The sequence below is a fragment of the Syngnathoides biaculeatus genome, chromosome 20, assembly GCF_019802595.1.
Source record: "Syngnathoides biaculeatus isolate LvHL_M chromosome 20, ASM1980259v1, whole genome shotgun sequence".
NCBI lineage: Eukaryota > Metazoa > Chordata > Actinopteri > Syngnathiformes > Syngnathidae > Syngnathoides > Syngnathoides biaculeatus.
The window spans coordinates 2,539,028-2,564,654 of record NC_084659.1 but is presented as its reverse complement, the minus strand read 5'-3'; the positions used below and the strand labels follow the sequence as shown (position 1 = coordinate 2,564,654).

Genomic DNA, 25,627 nt, shown 5'->3' with positions numbered 1-25,627 from the left:
CACCCAGGCACAGCTCCCCTCGTCAACCAGCTGGGCGTTCGTACGCAACCCGCAGCAGACTCTACCTGTTTGTACTCTGCATCTCTCTGTTGTACTTTTCAGCTGCGTGCGAGAAGAAGGGCGGGTGGCCTACCCGTCAGCCCTGGCGCCGCAACGTTTGTTTCCTGATTTACTATTGACACTTAAGTGTGTCCTTCAGGCTCTGAAAAACATCTTACGCAGCCATAACTGTCAAGACATCCCACAACAATGTTCTTCTTTGGTATGCAAACAAGATAGTGAAACGGTCAAAACGTCTTGACCAAAAAAACAAGTTAGTGGAAAACAACTTACATAACCATGGTTGCACAATACATTCGGGTATTCAACGGTTATGGGAAGCGTCACTAATTAACACTCCTCTCAGACATTGGATCAGAAGATTCCAGGTTCAACTCCTGGCTAGCTTGGGAGAAGTTTTTGCATGTGTAGCGCCTCTCTAGTATAAAATGCTTCGACGAAGTAGCCACCTGAGTTCTTTCCTCACTCCAAAGTTGGAAACTAATAAATTAACTCAATGGTAATTACTCTAAATGTCTATTACATCTTTACTCTTTAGTTGTGCATTTAATTCTCTATCTAAAAGTCTCTGAAATAATGTTTACCTTATGAGTAAAGGTTAACTAGATAACCCAGCTATCACAAACTCCCCACTTCTAACTGTCTTGCAGATAGCAAAATAATATAAATGCAAATAATACACCTGGTTATGTAACAAAAAGTGTGAACATTTAATAACAAAATAAAGGTTAGAAACGCAAATCTCTTTACTCAACAAACAGTCATTCAGCAAATAAATTGAACAAAACAGGTACACACTGCACACATGGCTAGGCTAACCTAAGCCAAGGGCCCAAACAAAACTGAATCTAGCCGGCAAAGCAAACGAAATTCAAACCCCAATGTCACTGCGGTGCTTCCCCAGGCAGGAATGAAGAAAGGTGAAGGTGTTTTTTTTCCTCTGTCCAGGGTCCTCACAGTGTTCGTCCTTTTTTTCTTTCTTGAAGTTCAAACACAGGCCTTGCTAGCCGCATTAGCTCGACGCCAGCACCCTTGTCCTCTCCCTCATGGTCCAACACACAGGACTTGCTAGCTAGCGTTAGCTGGTTGCTAGCACCCAAGCCAAGTCCCATGCATGCACTTAGCTCCTGTGGTAGCGGCTAACTCCACCACATTACGGCGTGATTTGAGTAATCCACTCAAACGACAAACTATCCCAGTATAACTTTCAACAGTCCTTGTCGAACACGTTGATCAACTTTTGATAAATGTCAACTGTTCACATTCTTTGTCGTTTTTTTCAACCACCTCTCCCGGTCACACCGTCCAGCTTTTTTTCTTCTCTCTCTCTCTCTCTCTCTCATGTCTCCTCAACACGTCACTTCGTGTCTTTCTTCAACAATGGTTACAACAATAAAATGACAAACGAAAGTATTTATTTTTCACAAATGAATCAAACACATTTATATACAAATCCCTCCAAAAGAAAATACAGTCAGCACAGACAGTTTAACAGATATTCCACCACATTGCATAAAGAAAACCTATAACCTAATTGCTACTCTTTTATATTGAGCTTTTACCTGTATCAATTTTTAACCCGGTTACACCCTCACCCCTTTTAAACGGTCTGTGTCCTCACCTGACACTAACATAAGGGTTCTAAGGCATACGTCTAGGGTTTTAATATCTTCTTATTTCAATGACGATACCCCTATGCACTATCGGTAAAGGCCTGTCACTGGACCTACCAGGCTCGTCATAAGTTTAACAATAGACTTAATGGCTCATTTAGATCAAGGCTCAGCTCTGGTGTTCATACTGTCTTCCCAACCTTCAGAACCAGATTTTTCTACCTCATCGGAAACTTCAGGATCCTCTTCACATTCCACTTCAGTCTCGTCCACTGATCTAAGGACAGGGTGATTATCCTCTTGTAGATCAGCATCAGTATCTCCTTCATTGTTGCTGACATCCGTACTTGCACACTCTCTGGGTGAGGTGCCTGATCACTGGCTAATTCAGGGCCATTCCCAAGGTTTTCCATTGGCCTAGAGGCATTCAAAACTGAGCAGACGGTGACGGAGTGGCTCTTTGAGTGATAAAATACTCCTCATCTGAGAGTGAATCAGAGAAATCCTGGAGCTCGGGAGTCTCTGAATTTAAGTTTTTCTGCTTCTTATAGACGTCTGCTCTAGTCTTAGGTTTGACAGGTGGATCTTGGCTCCGCCTAACTGGTGGCATTCTGACCAATTGTCCAATCGGCAACAGGTGATCCCTGTGGATTGTCATTGTTCCTGGTCTACCATCTTCCCGTTTGAGTTTAAACACAGGCAGTTTGGCAGTCTCCCAACGACAATATAGGGTTCAGGATCCCACTTGCTTTCTAACTTGTGCTTTCCTCTCAGGCCTAAGTTCCAAAGAAGAATTCTGTCCCCCACCTCTAGAGACTGAAAAATTACTCTTCGATCATCTAACTTTTTGTTTCACTGGTGCCTTCTGTCAGGAGCATCAGTAGCCAATTTGTATGCTTGTTTCAAATCTTCTTTAAGCTTGAACACATAGCGAGAGTGACATGCCTCTTCTATTCCATCAGGTGATGTTCCAAAACACAGATCAATAGGAAGTCTTGCCTCCCTACCAAACATTAGATGGTATGGAAAGTATCCAGTTGAATCACACTTGGTGCTGTTGTATGCATGAACTAGATCTGGCACATGTTGACTCCTGCTACGCTTTTTTTCTTGGCTCAGGGTACCAAGCATGGATATATAGGTCTGTTGAACCTCTCTGGCTGTGTGTCTCCTTCTGGATGATACGGGGTGGTTCGTGACTTTCGTATCCCCATCAAGTTCAACATTTCTTTGACCAGTCAGCTCTCGAAATCTCTTCCTTGGTCTGAATGAATTCTTGCAGGAAGTCCATAATGTACAAAATATTTTTCCATTAGAATCTTTGCCACAACTGAAGCTTTTTGGCTTTTGGTGGGAAACGCCAGCGAGTATCTCGTAAAATGATCTATGCCCTTTGAGTCTGGTTCCATGCTAAGAAAGTCCATGCACACTAGGTCCATGGGCCCAAGGCCCTGACATTTGCTCCGATTGCTTCGTCGTTCGCTTGAGCTCTTCCAATACTCTGCTTGGACATCCGTTCGAGTGACTTGAACTCAACATGTGTGGGGTGCACATACAGGTCTGGAATGCAATGTGAGGAAGCACCTAATTGAGTGACATATACCGGTGAGGTAGAGGCAGATTTTGGAATGCAGACCCGCTGGCAGGTCGTCTTGACCCCAGACTGTGGTATGGTAACCCAGTCTTCATCCTCAACAGTCAATTGTCCAGACAACAGGTCAGCGTCGATGTTGTGTCGACCTTGTCTGTAGTGTATGTCAAATTCATACGTGGACAGGGCGTAGAGACAGGGCAGAGAGAGCCAGCGATGCCCCACCGCATTGAGTTTGGCCGTCAATAACACATACGTAAGAGGGTTGTTATCTGTACGCACTGTGAATCTGGCTTCATCCAAATAGTCAAGGAATTTGTCCACCATAGCCCACTTGAGGGACGGAAACTCCAACTGATGTATAGGATAGCTTCTTTCAGCTGCACTGAACTTTCTGCTTGCAAAAGCAACTGAGCGCATACCTTCAAGGTGTTCCTCTTCCGCCCCTAGCCCCTTCAAGCTTGCATCAACATGCAGGATGTATGGCTTTTGTGGATTGGCAAAAACCAACACAAGCGCATGAGTCAGGCAATATTTGATCTCGTGGAACGCATCGGGGCAGGACTTCTCCCATCTTTCTCCATATGGCTCCGACTCTTTCAGATAGACTTTGTTGGCATCTCGGCTTTGCTTCTTCTTCTTTGAAGTGGGAGCATAGCCCTTGGTAAGCTCTGGCAATGGCCTTACTATTGCTGAATAGTTCTGGATGAACCTTCTGTAATAACCACAAAAACCTAAAAATGACTGCAGGGTTTTCAGAATTTGTGGGCATTGGCCAGGTGTTGACAGCTACTATTTTGTCTGGGTGTGGGGTGACACCATCTGCTGATACTATGTGCCCCAGGTACCTGACTCTCGGGAGACAGATCTGACATTTGAGTCCAACCTCTCCAAGACGATCAAGGACTTTGAGCACCCTTTCTTCGTGTTCTTCAAGGGTTTTCCTGAACACAATGAGGTCGTCAAAGTACACTAGCACTTGCAGAAGGTTCATGTCTCCGACAGCCTTTTCCATTCATCTCTGAAAAGTGGCTGGAGCACCTGTAATGCCTTGTGGCATCCTCTCAAATGGGAAGAATCCCAAGGAGCAAATAAATGCTGTTTTCTCCTTGTCCTCTTCGTGCAGAGCAATCTGATAGTAACCTGAACGCAGATCAAGCACAGAGAACCACTGACTCCCACTCAAACCGTTCAGACCATCGTCACTGCATGTGGTTTTATACTGATCAGATATTGTTCGGCTGTTCAATCTAATCGGTAGTCTATGCACATCCTCACAGCCCCGTTCTTCTTTCTGACAATGACTGTGGGGGAAGCATATGGGCTACGTGACTCTTTGATTATGCCTGCTTGTAGCAGTTCTTGTAGATGCTTTCTTACTTCTTCAATGTCTGCAGGAGGCAACCGACGTGACCGTTGCTTGAAAAGGCATAACATCTGACAGACGAATCCTGTGCTCCATTCCCTTTGCCAATCCCACATCCCACTCATTCAAGGGGAAGACATGAGACTTTTCGGCTAGTTTCTGCCATTTGTTCCACTGTGCAGATATTGAGGAATCGCCAAAGTTGAACATAGTGGCATCAAAGGCAGGAGAAGTCGTCTCTCTTTGGGTGGGATAAAAGCAACTGAATCAACATGAAAGATGCTTCCAATCACTGTTCCCACTGGCAGGGAAACTTCCCTTGTGGATTCATTTTTGACCAGTACTCGGAAACTGTTGATTTTCAATGCCCCAATGGGCGCAACCATTGGATGAACAAACACATCAGTCAGTAAGGTGACTGCTGTTGAGGACTCCATGATCAAAATTTCTTGCTCAACTGGATGTTTTAAATCTACTTTGCACACTACCTGTGTGGCACCCTTTGCTGGTAAGAGCAAAGGACCTGGTCCCATACATCGGACACGACAAGATTCTTCCTCAACTGGGGAATCAATATTTTCAGCCCTAATCTGATCTTCTTTCCCATTAACTCTCAGACCAAGTGCATTCCTGACCTCCGCTTTGTCCGCAAACTGGTTCAACAACCGTCGGACATGGCTAGCATTTGTGCCCACAATGATGGAAGTCTTATCATCTAGTCTGGGAGTGGGACATATGAAAGCTAAGACAGTGACTTTTTTACTATCTCCCAGCACCTCAGCGGGATATTCAAGGTCAACCACCACATACCCGCGGTAAGGGTAACTAACCTCTGCTTCACTTAATCCCCAGATGGATAGACCAGATACGGGATGAATTGGAGTAACTCTTTCCCAGGGCTCAAATATTATTGTCACTTGCGACCCACTATCCATTAAGGCTGTACATGGTTCCCCATTTACTTTTAAGGACACCAGACTAGGCGGTCCGACCAGCCCATCAGGAATGTCTGTAGTCTCGGGCACATCAACTGCACTCCTTTTGACTGAGCAGTTAACTTCACTTGATGAGGCGTCCCCTGATGGTTGATTGCTCTTTGTCTGCTTCAAGGTTTGAATCAGTCTTTTGATCACTTTAGACTGTTTCTCGCCATTTGGGCACTTTGCAGCAAAATGTCCAGCCTCTCCACATCTGTAACAAATGGATTCGTTTGAGTCTTGTCTGGATTTTTCAGGGTAGCTTTTAACTGACTTTGACATCATATCGGCTGACACCGCAGCTTGCGGTTCCACCACTTTATGGGCCAATTTTTCTGTTGTACGCGTTTTAACTCTTTCCTCAAAGCAGCTATTTCTCGCTCAGAACCGCTGTCATGAGATTCTGCACTCGGGGGAATTTTCACATCATCTGTCGTGGAGGTAGACACCACAGCAGCTACCAAGGACTTCAATTCCTTTATCTCAGACTTTAACTGTTGGATTTCTGACTGTTTTGCATCCATTTCCTGTTGAACGTGTGCACTTTGTACAACACCACCCATCTTTCATCTTGAGGATTCATATTCTTCCCCGGTGCGTATCTCCTTTAACAGCTGTAGGAACGTGGGTGGGTTTTCTTTCGTTCTCTAAGACAAAGATTAAGTAGCATCATGTCAGAACCAATAGCGCCACGCAACAGCTGCTCTAACCTTACTTTGTCAGCACACGCGACAGGAATACCACCTCTCTGAACCACCATATTCAACGACTGTTCAAGCCGCCTGAGGAAGTCAGAGAGGTTCTCCGCTGTCTGTTGCTGTAACAAACGAAAGGCAAAATATAACTCCTCTTCTGATTCAGCTGTCCCAAAAGCATGCTCAAGTGCGTCTAAGCAGTCTTCTGGGCTGACAGAAGGATCGCTGGATCGGGCTGCTTGGACAATATCAAGTGCTGGTCCTTTCAAACTCTCCATTAATCTACGCCTTTTCTCTTTTCGAGAGCCTTCACACTCTTCCACCCTGAGCCGTGCTTGGCCTAACCAGTGTTCAAATGGTTCCTGTCCAGGTGGAGTAGGCAGAAATCCAGAAAAAGTTCGTAATCTGTGGTAGCTTCCATTATCACTAAAAGGTTTGGTCTTGCTGAGTAATTCGCTAACTACTTGTAGTAGGGCTGCTGTAGATTTGGTCACATCCTCTTCCAGCGAAGATGATGTAGGTGTCTCATTTCTGTATGTGCCGTTTGCTTGTTGTTGTCCGGATAACCTCTGACTTGCTGCATTGGTCTCCAGGCCTTTATCTACTGTGATGACAGACCAGAGTCCACCACCATCCATTGTGTACACATCAAAGGGAACCATTTCTCTCTTCACAGCTTCTTTACATTCACACAAAACCAGGTACCGGTTCTGCTGCAGGCTGGAGGTTCGCCCTCTGACATGCACACGTCCAAGTCTCTTCACTGTTTCCATTGTCTCTTGGATGGCATCAGCATTTACTTCTTCATGCATGACCACCAAGAGAGCATGAGCCAGATCTAATGACTCCCGTTGGCACCACCCTCTTAATTGTTTGACCAACTCAGTCTGTGTATCCATTTTAGAACGAAAATGTTCCAGCACAAAATTTAACAAAATAAATGCACAAATAAGTTTCACTAGTATCCCAGCAGTGCCTCCAAATTATGTAGCGCCTCTCTAGTATAAAATCGTATAAAATAATACTAAAATACTTCTTTCCTCACTCCAAAGTAGGAAACTAATAAATTAACTCAATGGTAATTACTCTAAATGTCTATTACAACTTTACTCTTTACTTGTGCATTGAATTCTCTATCAGAAAGTCTCTGAAATAATGTTTCCCTTATGAGTAAAGGTTAACTAATGTAGATAACCCAGCTATCATATAAACTCCCCACTTCTAACTGTCTTGCAGATAGTCAAAGAATACACCTGGTTATGTAACAAAAAGTGTGAACATTAAATACAGGGTTCATACTCAGTCTGACCCAAAAAATTTAAGGGCTTTTTAGGGGTAGTCTTAGGTGCCGACACGAAAAATTTAGGGCCGACACGGAAAAATTTTAGGGCCGACATGAAAAATTTAGGGCCATCGTGGCAAATCAAAACGAAGGAAAAAAGACTCACCCAATGGTGCCATCAGCTGTTCTTGGTTCATCTTCACCTGTGACAGTGTCACCTGTCGCCCCTTGTGGTAGTTCTCATTGATATGACCATTGTCAATGTCTTCACATAACAGTCTACAGAAAAACAGATTCCGACTACAATTGCAACTATATACACAAATGTCTTCTACTGATGTCTGTCTCAGCACCCCTACTCCTACTCCTTGAGCCTAGCCAGTGCCTCCTCTATTTGTTGCTGCAGAGGTGCCAAAATGGCGCTCTTGTCCTTTGCTCTGCCTCTGAGTCCATTGGCCTCGGTGATAAACCTCAGATTCCTCTTTTCTTCTCCCTCCTCACACAGCCTGTCAGCCTTCTCAATAAGCGTAGATATGTCAGTCTCTAGTCTGGCTTTTTTGGCTTTGAGGCTGTCTATCTCTGCCTTAGCTGCCTTCCTCTTCTCTGCCTGTTTTGATGCATCCTTCTTCTTCTTTTCCTCCTCTTGATGCTGGACGTAAATACTTCTGGCAGAAGACGCAGCGACCAAAAGCTCCTTTGTGATAGGCACCATGTCAGGCCCTCCATATTGCTGGACCACCTCCACTATTTGCCTCCGAGCAATCAGTGACTCCTTACTTAGGTTGTCCAAGGTAACCTCCTTGTTTGTGGAGAAGCCTCTTTCCACAGATGCCTGTCCATGGGACAGGAGCAGCAGCTGCTTTATGATGCCCCATAGCTCCTGGAACTGCTGGCTTTCTTGCTGATGCAGAGTGGAGTGGAAGAGCGTGTCCAGCCTGTCCTTAGAGATGTTGAAGTCAGAGAAAGCAACCCTAATTTCCTCATCTTCTTGGATCTTTTCACTCAGTCTGGAATACTGGAACAGAATCGTGTCGCAATTGCTTTCCTCCACCCTTCTGTGATCCACCATGATATTTAAGGTTTTTTGGAGTTTTTTTTATTGTTGTTCTCCTTTTCATCTTTCATGGCAATCTGCCGGAGGTCCATCCATCTTAGTAGGCGGACTAAACTGTATATGATGGGGGCCTCCTCCAGCAACTTTTCCATCATGTTTACGATGAAAGTTTGGCAGCTCATTCTAAATTCCTGCTTTACACGGTCGGTTGCAATGCCAGATTTCAGAAGCAGTCTCTCAGCAGCAAAGCCTATGCCTACTTTCGATAAATCCACCCATTGTGACTTGTCACCCACATTAATCTTGACAAGGCTGGTGAGGGAGGCTGCCTTTTTCTTTAAGGACTTCAGGCTTGATGAACTTTTCCATCAGAGTCTTGATGAGGGTGCCCATGTCCTTTGCGATGAAGGGAAGCAAAGGCTTGTCAGTCTGGTACAATTTCGGGAATGGTTCCACCAGCCTGGTGCACATGAGAAAGAAGTGAAGCTTGGCAACAAAGATGGGGTCCTGTGCTGCTTTCTGAACAACAGTGAAGGAGCTGTTGGTTGGGCAGGTCACCTTCTTCGTCCTTGCTGCCTCGCAATAATCTCGCACGTGTGGCATCAGGGTGATGGCTCTCTCTGCCACATTAAGGTTTTCAAGCCATCTGTGCTTGCAGAACATGAGAGGGAGAGTGTCGGATCCAGTGACTTGTTTAAAGTCCTTGCACCTGGCAGGTGCATCGTGAAACAAGTTGTAGAGGCTGGACAGAAAATCTTCCACCCCCCCACCCAGGTGCCTGGCAACCGATTCGAAATGCGTTATGGAGGATCTGTCATCTTTTCTATTTGTTCTTGAATTGATTTGTAGAGCTTCCAATTAACATTGGGTCCATCCATCGACAGCTGGAGCAGCTTTTGGTGACCGAAGTCACACACGATAGGGTCCAGATGCTCCTGAAGATCAGTTGCTGGTGAATGTCCCAGGAATTCAGAGGTGAGGTAGCAAGTGCGGAGCCGGTCATCAATCCACAATCGCACATGAATGTCCAGCTGCTTCTCTTGCATCTCATGATTTAGAGACTCATCAAAGAGGAGGACATACTTTGATTCAGCCTTCACTTTCTGCCTCAGTAGAGATGAAAAGTGGGCAGCGATGCCAAATGTAGCCAGGTACGAAGTCTTCCTTTCCCCACAGTGGTAGTTTTTAGCAATGTCACTGTCTGGGAACATGGCTGCAAACACATTAGAATTATTTTCGCAAGATTTGTAACTGTAATGGTTGCAGATCACTTTTAAAGTCCACACGATCTCTGCCCTTAACGAGTTAGCCTTCGTGTATTGAACTACGTTCATGAAGCCTGACTTCTGGCTGGTTGAAGTCGATGACTGGACAACTACAGGTGCGCATGCATTGCCAATACCACTGCCTGAAGTTGACGCTTCACTATCTTTATATTTTAGAAACAGATTCATACCAACGGAAGATGAGAGAGTCTTCGCCAAATCAGCGTGTCTCCTGTTTTTCCGTGCGACTCCAGCGCTTTGACGCCGATCTTTCCAAGCTGGTAACTCTGCTTGCACAGATGGCAGTAAAACATGTGCCGATCTTTTGGATGTCGACGAACCCACCTTCCAAACTCCTTACTTTCAATCCAAGCATCTTGAAAAATGCACTTCCCCATGATACAAGTAGCTAGCTAGCGTTAGCTAGTTGCTGGCGCCCAAGCCAAGTCCCATGCATGCGCTTAGGCCCTGTGGTAGCGGCTAACTCCACCACGTTACGGCGTGATTTGAGTAGTCCACTCAAACGACACACTATCCCAGTTGAACGTTCAACAGTCCTTGTCGAACAACTGTTGATTAACTTTGGATGAATGTCCACCGTTCACTTTCTTTGTCCTTTTTCTCAGCCAATTCTCCTGGTCACACCGTTCAGCTTTTTTTCTTCTCTCTATTTCAAGTCTCATCAACATGTCACTTCCTGTCCTTCTTAAACAATGGTTACAATAATAAAATGGCAAACAAAAAAATTTCTTTTTCACAAATGAATCAAACATTTAAATACAAATCCCTCCAAAAGAAAATAAAGTCAGCACACATAGTTTAACAGATATTCCACCATATTGCATAAAGAAAACCGATAACCGAATTGCTACTTTATTATAATGAACTTTTACCTGTACCAATTTTTAACCGGGCTACATGTGTGGTATCAAAGTGAATTCAGAATGATGTTTTTGCCATGTTCACCTTAAAGGGGAAATCCACTGGTTTGCATTGACAATGTATCCAATAGGTCATGTAAAATGTACTCTATTTTGACAATGTGATGTTAAATCCTCTCTCATTTAGTAGTGTTTTGAGAAGAAATAGCAGTATCGGTTGATCGAGAAGACGGAGGAATATTTCCATACACAGCCGTGAGCAGCTCGGCCGCTCGGTTGATCGGGAAGACGGAGGAATAATTCCATACGCTCACGGCTGTGTATGGAAGCATCCCGATCAACTGATACTCCCATTTCTTCATCAGATGAGGATAAATTTCCCCTTGAAATGTCTTCTTTGAAGTCACTTGACAAAAGTTTTTCTTGATAACTCCAAAGTTCAATTATAGCCACATCTGCCATTTCAAAGTGATTATATTGCAGATATGCATCAGTGAAATCATGAAATATGATGCAGAATTTGCATTCTTCTATTTGCATCCCGTGCCTGACGGTGTTCGTCTCTTTCTGGCGCAATGACGTCACGCAAACCAAACATCTTGTTTCTTAGCTGTTGTGTGCTATTGTTCATGCTGTTGTTCCTGTCCTTGTCCTTATTTTTTTTTCCATATGATTTAACAAGATCACAGGGGTGTCAAACTCATTTTGTCACGGCTCACATTGGAGTTATGGTTTCCCACAGAGGGCCGTTATGAAATAAAAATTGCCTCAACATATGTACACATTAAATTTATGAACTCATTTTAGAATTAGAAATCAAGGGTTATGAGTTTTTCAACTATGATTGATGTTTGATAACACAAGAATGCTTGTCATATCTCAATCTTATCATTTATATGACCATTTTAAATTTTTGTCCAGATTTTAACAACAATCATGGAATTTGCCACACCTAATTTTCTTTGACGGGCCATACATAATCATGTACATACTTCTTTTCCTTTCAGCTTGTCCCGTTAGGGGTCACCACAGCGTGTTATCTTTTTCCATCCAAGCCTATCTCATGCATCTTCTTCTCTAACACCCACTGTCCTCATGTCCTCCCCCACAACATCCAACCTTTTCTTTCGTCTTCTTCTTGCTCGTTTGCCTGGCAGCTCCATCCTCAGCACCGTTCTATCAATATACTCACTCTATTGCCTTTGAACGTGTCCAAACCATCGAAGTCTGCTCTCTCTAGCCTTGTCTCCAAAACATCCAGTTTGGGCCGCCCCTCTAATGAGCTCGTTTTTAAACCTATCCAACCTGTTCACTCTGAGCGAGAACCTCAGCATCTTCTTTTCTGCTACCTCCAGTTCTGCTTCCTGTTGTTTCTTCAGTGCCACCATCTCTAATACGTACATCATGGCCGGCCTCACCACTGTTTTATAAACTTTGCCCTTCATCCTAGCGGAGACTCTTCTGTCACATAGAACATGAGACACCTTCCGCCAACTGTTCACCCCGCTTGGACCCGCTTCTTCACTTCTTTACCACACTCTCCATTGCTCTGTATTGTTGATCCCAAGTATTTGAAGTGCGTGCCTCCATCTTTCTAATTGTTCCTCCACCTGCTACCTGCTTTTACTGCAGATCACAATCCCATCTGTGAACATCATGGTCTAAGAGGAATCCAGTCTAACCTCATCTGTCAGCCTATCCATTACTACCGCAAACAGGAAGGGGGTCAGTGCGGATCCCTGATGCCGTCCCACCTACACCTTAAATTCTTCTGACACACCAACAGCATACCTCATCGCTGTTCTGCTGCCCTCATACATGTAGTGTACTATTCTAACATATTTCTCTGCCACACCAGACGTGCGCATGCAGTACCACAGTTCCTTTCTTGGTACTGTGTCGTAGGCTTTCTCTAGGTCTACAAAGACACAATGTAGCTCCTTCTGACCTTCTCTGTACTTTTTCACAAGAGTCCTCAAGGCAAATAATTCGTCTGTGGTACTCATTCTAGACATGAAACCATACTGTTGCTCACAGTTCTTTCTGTCCTGAGTCTAGCCTCCACTATTCTTACCCATAACTTAATTGTTTGGCTCATCATCTTTATTCCTCTATAGTTTCCACAACTTTGAACATCGCCTTTGTTCTTAAACATGGGGACTAGCACACTTTTCCGCCATTATTCTGGGATCTTCTCTCCTGCTAGTATTCTATTGAATAAGTTGGTCAAAAACTCCACAGCCACCTCTCCAAATTGCTTCCATACCTCCACTGGTATGTCATCAGGACCAACTGTCTTTCCCTTTTTCATTCTGTTCAGTCCTCTCTCTAACATACTCCTTACTAATCATTGCCACTTCCTGGTCATTCACACCTGCCCCTTTGACTCTACCTTCTCTCCCATTCTCTTCATGCATTATTTTCTCAAAGGACTCTTTCCATCTACTTAGCACACTACTGATATCAGTCAACATATTTCCATCGCTATCCTCAATCACTTTTACTTTCTGTACATCCTTCCCATCTCTATCTCTCTGTCTAGCCAACCTGGAGAGATCCTTTTCTCCCTCTTTCTTATCCAACCTGGTGTACATGTCGTCATATGCCTCTTCTTTGCCACCTCTACCTTTGTCCTACGTTGCATCTCAATGTATTCCTTCCGCCTCTCCATGTCCTACTTTTTCTTCGCTAATACATAACATAATCATCTACATAATCAAATGAAAAACACTGCAGCAGGGGGCAACTTAAGCAAGCAGGGAGCAGTTCCGGTGATCGGTGTCTTGCTCAAGGACACCATAACAGTGAATATTGGTGATGGATTTTGTTGTTGTTGTGAACCAAGTTCTCCATGATGGCAGGTGCACTAACCCATCTGTCCACAACCATTAACTTGAGTCAATGTAAAAAGCTGAAATCACAAAAAAAAAAGGAAAAACAAACAAGGAAACCAGTGATGAAAAGTACGAGCAAACCGTTTCCTGCATACCCAGTTTGCTTTGCTTTTTTCCTCTATCTTTCCTGTTCTTCTTGCACTTACAGTCCCGCTGCAGACCTCCCCTCTCAGGCCCGTTCATCTCATGTCTCAAGTCCCATCTTGTAGACCTCAACCACCATCAGGCCTGGAACTCAGGAAAATCATTTCATCATCAACCAGCGGGCCCCAACAGAATGTTATACGATCACGGCTGGCCTGATCTGTTGACTTGGCAACAAAGCTGAAAACCTGCAGGTTAATGAGCCAGCACCAGTGACACAATGTGAAACGTTTGATAGGCATTAAAGCGTCAATCATCTCAACATTTTACTGCATTGATAAGAATATTAATCAACATTTAATAAAAGTTCAGGTGTTTGCTGCTTGCTGTTTTTTTCTATTCCTTCTCCCCCAATAAGACCACCACATCTTCCTCCTCCTCCTTGTTCTCCAAGACCAGCACCACCTCTTCACTGGCACCATGGGGTCAGCCAGTCCCTCAATAAACCCTCTGCTCGTGACCTCTAACCCCTCCCGTAATGCTGCTGGGAATCATAACAAAACAATAATACTCAATGCAGAACTCATGTTCTTAACACTGTAGGGATTTGGGAGTTTGGACCCTACGCGTGTTCACGAATCGAGTAAATATGACCAATGATGAGAAAAAGTTAACAACAAATGGATTTATTACAAAGGAATGTGCAATACAGATGTCCGTGTCTTATCTAGGTATCTGCCGCAAACGAGATGTGTCTTCTGGCAGTATAGCCAAAGAAGAAGACAAAAGCTGCCCAGTAACACAAGGTTTTTATATGTATGGGTCCATGGTCAAAGTGGCTGCCCCCCTACCCCCGGCGTGACATGCCCCGCGCGACACAACGACCAACAGCATCCACAGAGGGTGAGAATAGAGGTGAAGACAGCCGGAGAGATGAAGATTGATGAAACGACACCCTTCCATTTACCAAACACATTCATCCAGTTATCCCACATAGACGTGTCAACACCAGAGTTTTCCATCATTTTCTCAGTAAGGGTTCTCGGTCCATCTACGGCCTTTGTGAGGCATCCGCCAGGTTGGGTGTTATTCGGCAAACACCTCCTTTCTCGGCCAACAGTGCATCTAATGCGATTCTATTTTGGAAAGCCATAATAGATGAAGTCCTAAGTTGCTCATGTACAGGTTCAAGTCCTTTAAGGGTGAAATTGCGCAAACATTGCACATTCTATGTATGTAATTGATACGGTCAACATTTTCATTTGGAGTCAGAGGGAACAGAGCGGAAATTACAGGTATATTTTCAAAACCGGCAACTACCTGATCAGCCAGTTTATACTCATTTGGGACACCACGGGTGACGCCAATAGAGTCAATGTAGGTGGGGTCGTCAGCACTGAGCCTGGTAGGTTTGGACCTACATGAACGGTGTAATAGGCCAAGAGCTTCCTTGAATGTTCAATGTTCAGGAGCAACCGCCAGATCATCTAGGGTGACAAGAATAATGAAAATAGGCAAAAGTAAAGCTACTGTTGCGCGGGAGGCGGTCGAAGAGACGGTTCCCTCCGCAGTACCACCTCACATCAGCATGGCTGACTGGTTGAAAGAAAGGTGTTTCCTGGGTCTCTGCACATTGATCAAAGGAGATGTTGTCAATTGGGGCACCATTACTTTTAAGGAAAATACAGGTGAAGTTTTGGTGTATGCGATTAAACACAGGTTTGTTCTTTTGAGCCGGTGTTACCAGTGGGGAGTATACCAAATTTTGCATTCATTTTAGTCGGCACATAATTGTTCATAAGATCGAGAACATAGGTGGAGTTGACAGAAGAAGAAACAACACGAAACAATAAGAAAGCCAGAGATTCCTGCTCTCCCTCTCTTGGTCCGAAAAGCAATAGGACCATCTGTAGGAATCATGGTTAATAGAACAACAAAAACAATAAAACAAAAGTGCAATTAAGAGTCTGTAGCAGGGCGAAGCATAGAATAATGAAATCACTTAGTTCCTTTTCCCTCCAAGCAGACAGCTTTGGAGGTACGAGTAGACACCTTGTGGAGGCCAGACCAATGGGTTCTGACCACTTACGAGAGAATCGTTTAAGGTAGACAGATGACCACTCAGGAAGATCAAGTGCAGGAGGTGGTGATGAAAGAGAGTCCTGGTTCTGTGAAGGGAAATTAGAAGCAAAAGAATGCAGTTGTGTCCAAAACAGTTTATAAGAAAACTTGGGAGACACAGCGCCTTCCTCCAGCGGTTGGAGTGAGGAGGAAGGGCCAGGCATCAGAAGTACTGTAAGACGTTCGTAAAGAGAGAAAAACCAGTAGAGCGAGACACAGTTTGTCTCACAGAAATTAGAGCAAGGGGAAGAGCCTGAACCCAGATCATACCAGAAGAGGTAGATATTTTTGCCAGTTTTTCCTTCAATGTGCAATTCATACGTTCAACTGAACCTTGACTAGCGGGGTAATAAACACAAACAAACTCATGAATTGACCCAAACCACTTCTCTACAGCAGCTAGGTGTGTGGATGTGAAATGTGTACTGTTGTCCGAGTGGATGAGAGTGGGGAAACCATGCGTTGGAAACCAGTGGTTCACCAAAGCTTTCATTACCGACATGGCGTCTTCGCGAGGGCAGGGGTAGGCTTCAGGCTATCCAGAGAAGGTGTCAACAAAAACAAGAAGGTAGCGTTTACATTGAACAGGAGTGATCATGTCTGTGAAATCCATGACCAGTTCAGCACCAGGCCAGGTGGCTGGGTCAATTGAACCTGGCAATGGTCTAAGTGTGGGGCGAACATTGTGTAGCTGGCAAATATTACAGTCATGACAGTGGCCGTGACACAAATCAGACATTTTAGGATGCCACCACATGCGAAGTTTGGTTAGCATGGCTCTGGGGCCAATATGAGCCATAGAGTGAATTTCGGTCAAAACATCACAGAGTAAAGGTCCATCAGGTAACACTAACCCTAACCAGAGACCGTCAGGGGCACGGGTGGCTCCGCCAGCACCCCACATAGTCTTTTGTTCAGGAGAGGTGTTGTTGCTGTATTTTAACCAATTCACTATAAGACGGAGGTTCAGGCAGGTCAGGAGAGGATTTGTCAAATAATTGGACAAGCATCTGTGGGACATAGCCCGCAGCCTGCTTGGCAGCCAATTTGGCAGCATTATTGCAGAGGGCTGTGGTTGAAGTGGATTTGGAGTGGCGAGGGACCTTGACCATAGCCACTGCCGAAGGTTTGGCCAGGGCTTTGTCTAATCGTTGGATCAGTGTCAAATGCGCAATAGGAGTACAATTCATTCAGTTTCCATGCAGACAGGTCCAACACAGCAGCCGAGACAGTGTAAGATGAGTCAGAATATACAGTGACAGATTGTCCAACCGTCAGTTCCAGTCAGAGACAGAGTGCAAGCACTTCCGCTGCCTGGGCTGAAGGACCAGATGTTAGTACGGAAGAGGAAACTTAAAAATTCACCTGAGGGCTGCTGCTCCACTACGGCAGCCGTCGCAGCCAAAGAGCCATTCGGCTTATGGTAACAGCAACCATCAGTGAACAGAACCCTGCCGTTAGTCAGAGGTTGGACACAGAGATCAGCACGTGAACGAAGAGAATCAGTCCCAGCAATTTCACAGCAGTGTGGGTCTCCATGCAATTCGTCAGTCATGCTAATGCCGGTGTGTACATATGTGATGTTTGGTGCCGTGAGAATTTTCGTGTGTTTGCCCAAGAAAAAATAGTGTGAATGCTGATGAAGCAACGTAGGCAGTAACAGAGGGGTCAGTAAGGACCACAAGGGGATATGACATGACCATGTGTCCAGTTTTCTAAATAACTTTGGCAAGCCCAGCGTAAACCTAGTGCATTCAGGACTTTTGGCCTCAAGTTGATCAAGTGGAATGGTACAATACATCAGGACATGACGCTTTCCGTCCCTTTTCTGATATAAAGTAGCATTCACAATGGTAGGTGTGACTAAGTGAAATGGGATGGTGTAATTCGGGGGAGCCAGAAATGCTCCTGAGGTGAGATCATGCACAACAGTGGTATGGACAGAGTCTAACTCCGCTGACCACTCCAATTTGGCAGAAAGGTTTCTGTAACCTTGGTTTTTCACCATGTGTCTGGGGGGAGTGGTGCGATCTGCAAAGCATGGAAGATAGTGTCTGCTGTAGCTGCACAAACCATGAAAAAAAAAAGCATCTCCTTCACAGTGTCAGGACGTTTGTGCTGTAGAACAGAAGAACGATGCTCTGAGGACATAGTGGATCCTTCAGAGGACACCACTCTGCCCACGATTTGCGACAACACTGAAGCTTCTTTCTGCAGGCTTTGAATCCCAGCTCATGCAAATGAAGCCAAACAAGTTTAGTTAGAGGTGTTCCTAGGAGGTACGAGGAGGTGAACGTTTCCAGGACTCCAGAATTCCACAGGCCAGTGAGAGTGTCCTCCATCACCTGGTTAGCAGCTGTGGGCCAAGAATATTGAAGTCTGTAAACATGAGATCCTGGAAAAACAGTAATTTTAATGACTGGTGTCTTAGCTTAATGTTCAACATCAAAGGGTCCAGAAGACCAAACTGATTTAGGCAGTTCGTTTCACATTGACTCGGCGTCGTCATGGTTAGAGTAGTCACGTTCCTGTTCTGTAGTTAGGGTCTTGTGTTCTAATATGGTCAGATTAGTTGTCAGCGGTGCATCAGGAACAGTGATGCAGTATGCATCTGCAGATTTGGAGATCTGGACGTTAGGGAGTGGTGTTTCCTCCCAGTCATTCATTTGAGTCAGTCATTTCACCATAGGTCACAGCTCCCGGGCCTCGTGGTTATATGTGTGAATGTAATGTCCCAAGCATCATCTTGTATGTATGCAAAGTTCTCCATGTATACTAAACCATTGTTGCGGTCGTAATATAGTGTGCAATGGCATGGATCTAGTGGAAGCAGGTAAGCCCTAAGAGTGTTTAATCAGGGCTTCCACAACAGAAATTGATGTATGAGACCAGGTTTGAGCGGTGTTTCTGTTTCAAGTCGGGCGCAATAAAGTTGGAGTTGGTTCTCTCACAGGTGTCATAAGCCATTGTCCAGAATGGCAGACGGTGTCAGCTGCTGGCATTCTCTGTCCATTTGGGAAAGAAACAACAAGTCCTTCAGAGCCGCATAAGATGGAGGCACGCGCCATGATCAATAGGTCACGTCCTAACAAGTTCACTGGTGTTTGTGGTGAATGTACAAACGAATGGTGGAAGCTCTGTCCAGCCAAGATTGTCCGTAGGGGTTGAGTCCATTGCAGGGCTTGTTGAGTCCCTGAGAAGCCCATCAATTCCACAGTGTGTTGTGACAATAAAGTGTCAGGGAGTGAGATGTTGAATGAGGAGTGTGTTGCCCCTGTGTCAACGAGAGTGGTCACCTTTCGCCCTGTAACAGAGTTGGGGATCATGGCACCTGCATCACCGGACCCCGAGCTTCCCGGGCACCCCTAGTGGGATGGTCCAACCTGCTGCAAAGGTGGGCCGCCAAAGCTGTCATTTCTGTCTCTGCCTTGGGCCCCTTGGTTGTTTATCCAGCCACCATGCCCTCGCATTGGACCTTGAGGTGAAGGAGCTGTAAGACAATCTTCCATTGATTGGGAGAACCACAACCAAAACATCCTTGATCACGTTGATGTTGTTGCACTCTCCCCCGACACGCTCCACGCCTTCCTGCGTATCCACCCTGGCTATTACCCAGGAACCCATCTGCCTGTCTGGGTGGTTGTGCCTGTCAAAAATTAACGTCCGGTGTGGTTTTGGACTTTTTCTTCTTTTCTACCTTCTTTTGTGTGGCCTCATCCCTCGCCTGTGCTACTTATAATTTAAGGAGTTGTTTAGGAAGTTTAGTAATTTCATTATCCTCACCCTGTTGTTGGCTTAAATAAATTTTGAGGTGATTCACTGAGTGTCGTCTAAATCTAGGCTCATCTCCGGACAGGAGGTCAGGGTCAGCTTTAAGAGTGGTCTGTACTGATTCAGGGAGACTGCAGTTCATAGCCTTCTCCGAACCAGACTGTCCAGGGTGACATCCAGTCGATTCAGTCGAAAGTTTAGTACAGTTAGTCAAGTGCTCAAGTGGATCATTTAACATAGGGTAAAGAAGTGGGTGTGGCTGTAACAGGAGTGGGGAACCTCTCTCTGATAGCTGCGGCCAGACGCTCGAAGTGTGCTCTCAATATGGTTCCATTGGGTACATTAAGCATACCTGCAGTTGTCTCAATTTCTCATTGTTCAATACTAGTACATAATCTAGATGCTGCTTGTCTCCAGTCTTCCATGCAGAGTGTATACCCCTGTAAAGTTTCCACAATACTCGACAGTCATGCATTACCACCAGAAGAGAGACGAGGCAAGCAAGCAGTCAGACGACCAACATCTTTAAAATAAATTGGCTTGTATAGTGGACCTGCCGGAGACTCTATCATAGGCATCATTGTAAAGCAAAGCAAATTTACTTGTATAGCGCATCCCACACACGAGGCACCTCAATGTGCCCCACATGACCAAAGGCATTTGAAAACAAAGATGTAACACACTCAAAATGGGATAAAAACAAGACAAATGTCTTGTCTTGTGAGAGCATTAGAGATGCACATTAAGTATTAAAATTTTATTTTATTTTTTATTTGTACATATAAAAAAAACAGTGCTTGTGAGCGTTTTACAGGGATTACTGTGCTTTGAGCTTTCTTGATTAACTTCTCAGTGTTAACTGAAGTCCCCTTGAGAGGGAACATTTTAATCCTTGTTGTTGTTTTAATGTGGTGACTGGACCACACAAAACTACATTTTAGTATAATGGTTTTTACAGCACTTGAGATGCACAAAATTAAAACAAACTGACTAAAGTCAATATTCAAATTTGTGGCAAAAGATATAATTGTAATTGCAGTAAAAGGACAGTGTTGTAAATCCATCTCAAAGTACAGGAGTAAGAATTATGTAAATTTCAATACTCTTAGAGACTGGTGTTTGTTTTTCCATTTGTTAGCCATCTATTGTGTCTGAATTATTTTTTTTAGCGATACGGTGTGGAAATACAAGACAGCAATGAAGTTCTCCTGGTCAGCCGCGTGAAGAGGCTTGCTCGAGGTCAAACACCTCCTGGACCAACTTTGCTCATCCCAGAGCTGTGCTACCTCACAGGTTCTCCCCGCAATACGCACGTCAAATTCTTTGCGACTTGGTTGACACGTTGGTACTACAGAAATCCTGAACTCCATCCTGAGTCCTTGTGAAAATTGGATTACCTCAAAAGAGCAGTAAAAGACATTTCAATCCTCGTTTGCTTGCAAAGAACTTGTTCCAAGCAGAAACTAACCCAGAAGGACCACAAATCCATCTTCAAATGTCCTAGAAACTGCCTTACACACATTTGTTGTTTGAACTCAGTCATTGACATTTACTAAACATCCTGATCCAATCAATTGACTCAATGCAAGTGTTTCCATGACAACCTTTCAAACATGGTGGGTAGCGTGGGTGACATTGGAAATGTAAATCTCTTCTCTTTTGCCTCACTTGGTGAGACAAGCATTTCAAATAGTCCTAAAAAAAGCTGTGATCCCCATGTCAAATTGAAAACAAACTCCAAAAATTCCATAGTCACAAACTCACACCGTTACACCACACATTATATTTCTTTGAGGAGGAAAAGGTCTGGGTTTTTACTGGTCCATCTTGTGTTTCTTTCTCAGGCCTGACTGATAAGATTTCCAGCAGACTACACTATCATGAAGGATCTGAGTGTACACACCAAACTGGTCCCAGAACAGAGGGCAGGACACCTTGTCAGAGTTTTGGGAAAACAAACGAGTGAGTGTACTTGTGTTCAACTTGAGACTTAGTTGGTTCTCGATACCACCCCCACACCCCATCCGCCAACTGCTCTTACCCTGCAACCTTCATTTTCCGGTTAACTTATGAGCCACCTTTATAGAGGTGAACATTAAAGAAAATGATTGTTCAAATAGAGGCCTTGAAATCTTTTTAAATTATTACTTGCATTCTAAATTTCATACCTACAAACAACCTTGGGGCCAATCCTGCATACTCTTTGATGAACAAGGTGTCGTTGACTTCAACCTCACAGCAGACAGGTCAGTCTGAAGCATCTGGATAGTCAACATCTGGATCATGTTTTTGTTGACCGTCCCCTGAAGAATTTGTATTTCAATTCAAGTTTTGTAAATATTGTCAGCTCAAAGTCCAGTTTGAAATCATATATATACAATGAGGAAATCAGGCTACAAATAAATTAATGTGAAATCAATACAACGGTATTCTTTTTTTTTCTGTTTCCATTTCTTGAATCAATCCAATCCTCATACTTTTGGTCATGATTAACCGTGATGTGAAATTTACAGACTAAGTACTGATTGCACTTTTCACTTGACTTGGAGGGGACACTGAAGTCCAGAGAGAGTTGGCGAGGTGGGGGCTTAACTTCGACCAGCAGCTCCTAAGTCTGACTGACAGAATCCTCCCACCAGAGAAAATTATCCAGGAATCAAGATTGGTAGAAAATGTTGGAATTGGGCATTTTTATTCTTGAGTTGAAATGGATATTGACGCCTGTGTCCCTTAGTATGGTTGCAACCCTCGGACAGATGATTGGGCAAGAGAGATGCATGGGTTGCCTTTGATTTCCTCCCCTCCTCTGCAAAACTGGCTGCTGCTCTACACTCGCCGGAACACCAGGGAAGTGCAAAGCCTCCTGGAGACTCTCAATAAAGTGGCAGGCCCAGCTAGGATCTCCATCCAAAAAGCGGTCATGTGAGGGCCATACAAAGTCTGCAATAAGCCACACTGAACTCCGGGGTATAGTTTAAATCCAGCCTTTGCCTGGCATTTATTTTTCTTGTCCTTTTTAGGATTGAGTATGAAGGTCATCAGGAGTCTCTGCTTAGAACCCTGCAGTAGAATGTTCAAGCTGAAACACAGATGGTTAGTGGCAAAATATGTTCTGAAGTTATTGGACAGGAACGATTGGTCATTTTGTTGTTATTAGTGGGGTAAATGTTTCCAAACATATTCATGAATCAATTACATTGACAGCTTGACAACTCAAATATGCAGGTTAACTTGGAGTGAATGAGATTTAAAATGACTAAAGCAAACAGAAACAACTTCACTGCTGCTGTGTCACACTTTTTTTTTTATTTTTAATAGCTGGTAGTGGTCTTTGCCAGCAACAGGAAGGATATGTATGATTGTGTGAAGAAATACTTGTACGTGGATTGCCCCACTCCTAGCCAGTGCGTTTTGGCTGGTACCCTTAGCCGACCTCAAGTCCTCATGACGATTGCCACCAAGGTTGTGCTGCAGATGTCCTGCAAAATGGGAGGAGAGCTTTGGAGTGTGGAAATACCTGTAAGTCACAGGCACAAACTGGATTGTTGCGTGAGCAACATACAAAGGCTGGAATCATAAATGGCAACCCTTATTTATGGATTATGCCCCCCCAACTACTATAGCTGTAAACACACCTACCTGCCATTTGGAACCCACGAAACTCTTTCCTTTGCACTCGTGCAATCCATTTTTCACGACGAACTGGGTCTCTTGCAAATTTATGATGGGTAAATCCATCCTCCCGAGTGTTCAAGCAATGTCCAGCAATCCAACAAGTCGGCATTTTGGCTAACACGAATGAATAACGAGCTCCCTTCCTGGAGGTAAAACTAATAGAAACGAATGAGTCCACTTGAGGGCGGTCCTGCCATGTACGTCACTTCCTGTTTCTTCTCGAAAACAAATCCTTCGAGAGGATTTTCATGGCAGGAATTACAAAAAGCTGTATACGTCAAAATCATGTTTTGTGGTGAAAAAACGCACGGGTCCATGTCAGCTGCTGTTTTTTAATTAATATACTAAACATCATGCATTTCATGACAGTGGCACTTTAAGTGATTGGTTCATGGTGATGTAACTGTAAATTATGGTGTAGATTACCAAGGAATGGATATGATAAGTGAAATTGACCCCTCCGTACAGGGCACTTAACCACGCCTCCCGAAGTGACGTCATGCCACGTGTGCTGACGTAAGACAAACAATTCGTAAAAAATGGCAAATACAATACAATACAATACATTGTTAACTGAGACAGACGCCATGCTTCTGATTTCATTCAAATCAACGATATATTATAGATTCTAAATACAATACATTCTGAACTGAGAGAGACGCAATGCTTCTGATTTCATTCAATCATTCACACGTAGCAATGTTATGCTAGCGAAGAACGTCTCATTCATTTATACGAGACATGTATTAAAAATCAAATTTAGTGAAACAGTCTGGTTAAGCTTCTGCCGCGAGCCAGCAAGAAAGCGACATGTTTGTGCAGTCCGATCATCGCTAAATATCGCTCAACAAAGAATAAGTGTGTCAATCGTTCACACGTAGCGGTGTTATGCTAGCGGAGAACGTCTCATTCATTTATACGAGACGTGTATTAAAAATCAAATTTAGGGCATATCTTCGTGCAAACACAGTCTGGTTAAGCTTCGGCCGCGAGCCAGCAAGAAAGCGACATGTTTGTGCAGTCCGATCATCGCTAAATATCGCTCAACAAAGAATAAGTGTGTCAATCGTTCACATGTAACGGTGTTATGCTAGCAGAGAACGTCTCATTCATTTATACGAGACGTGTATTAAAAATCAAATTTAGGGCATATCTTCATGCAAACACAGTCTGGTTAAGCTTCAGCCGCGAGCCAGCAAGAAAGCGACACGTTTGTGCAGTCCGATCATCACTCAATATCGCTCAACAAAGAATAAGTGTGTCAATCGTTCACACGCAGCAGTGTTATGCTAGCGAAGAACTTCAAATTCATTTATACGAGACATGTATTGAAAATCAAATATAGGGGATACCTTCGTGCAAACATATCTGTTCCGGTTGATATTAGATGGATTTAGTTGATGATGCGGTCTTGCACAAAGTTTGATCCATCGAAGGCATTTTTCGTACTGGGTCTTCGGTTTTTGAAAGGGTACGAATCGAACTCCACCAACTAGCCTTTCAGGATACCTGTCGTCACTATTACAAAGTCCGTGACTACACCTCTTAACCATATTTTTTGTTAAATAACCAAAATACGCGATAAAACGCTAACAAAACCTATACTGGACCATGCAATGTTGTCTGAGAAAATGGCGGGAGCAAAAACGGGCTTTGGTTTATGCAAATCTCTGGCCTCTGATTGGTCAGTGACGCGGATTCGCAATATCCACGGAGGGGTCAATTCCTGCCACTTGACAGCTCCCGTTCTGTGAATTCCCACAACTAATCCAATACCAAACTTTAATGCACTTCACTAATAATAATAATAATCATAATAAGATAAGTCAAAACAACACAGTTCCCATTATAAGAAAATCTAACCATTCACACTTCAATGTCACAATACACTGCATCTTCTTCTTTTCCTTTCGGCTTGTCCCGTTAGGGGTCGCCACAGCGTGTCATCTTTTTCCGTCTTAGCCTATCTTCTGCATCTTCCTCTCTAACCCCATCTGCCCTCATGTCTTCCCTCACCACATCCATAAACCTTCTCTTTCGTCTTCCTCTTTCGCCTGGGAGCTCCATCCTCAGCACCCTTCCACCAATATACTCACTCTCTCGCCTCTGTACATGTCCAAACCATCGAAGTCTGCTCTCTCGAATCTTATCTCCAAAACATCCAACTTTGGCTGTCCCTCTAATGAGCTCATTTCGAATCCTGTCCAACCTGCTCATTCCTAGAAAGAACCTCAACTTCTTCATTTCTGCCACCTCCAGTTCTGCTTCCTGTTGTTTCTTCAGTGCCACCGTCTCTAA

The 25,627-nt window shown here is 44.2% G+C and overlaps 1 long non-coding RNA gene across 2 annotated transcripts; it reads right to left on the bottom strand.

Moving 5' to 3' along the window:
* Positions 1-25,140, bottom strand: LOC133493651 (uncharacterized). 2 transcript variants are annotated; one of them, XR_009793081.1, is made up of 4 exons: positions 24,682-25,140; positions 23,294-23,484; positions 21,823-23,133; positions 1-102 (listed from the first exon to the last, which is right to left on the bottom strand). It is a non-coding gene; the product is annotated as an uncharacterized LOC133493651 (long non-coding RNA). The 2 variants fall into 2 exon arrangements; XR_009793080.1 differs by lacking the exon at positions 24,682-25,140 and having other exon boundaries at positions 21,823-23,171; positions 23,294-23,412.
* Between the last annotated feature and the right edge of the window lie 487 nt (positions 25,141-25,627).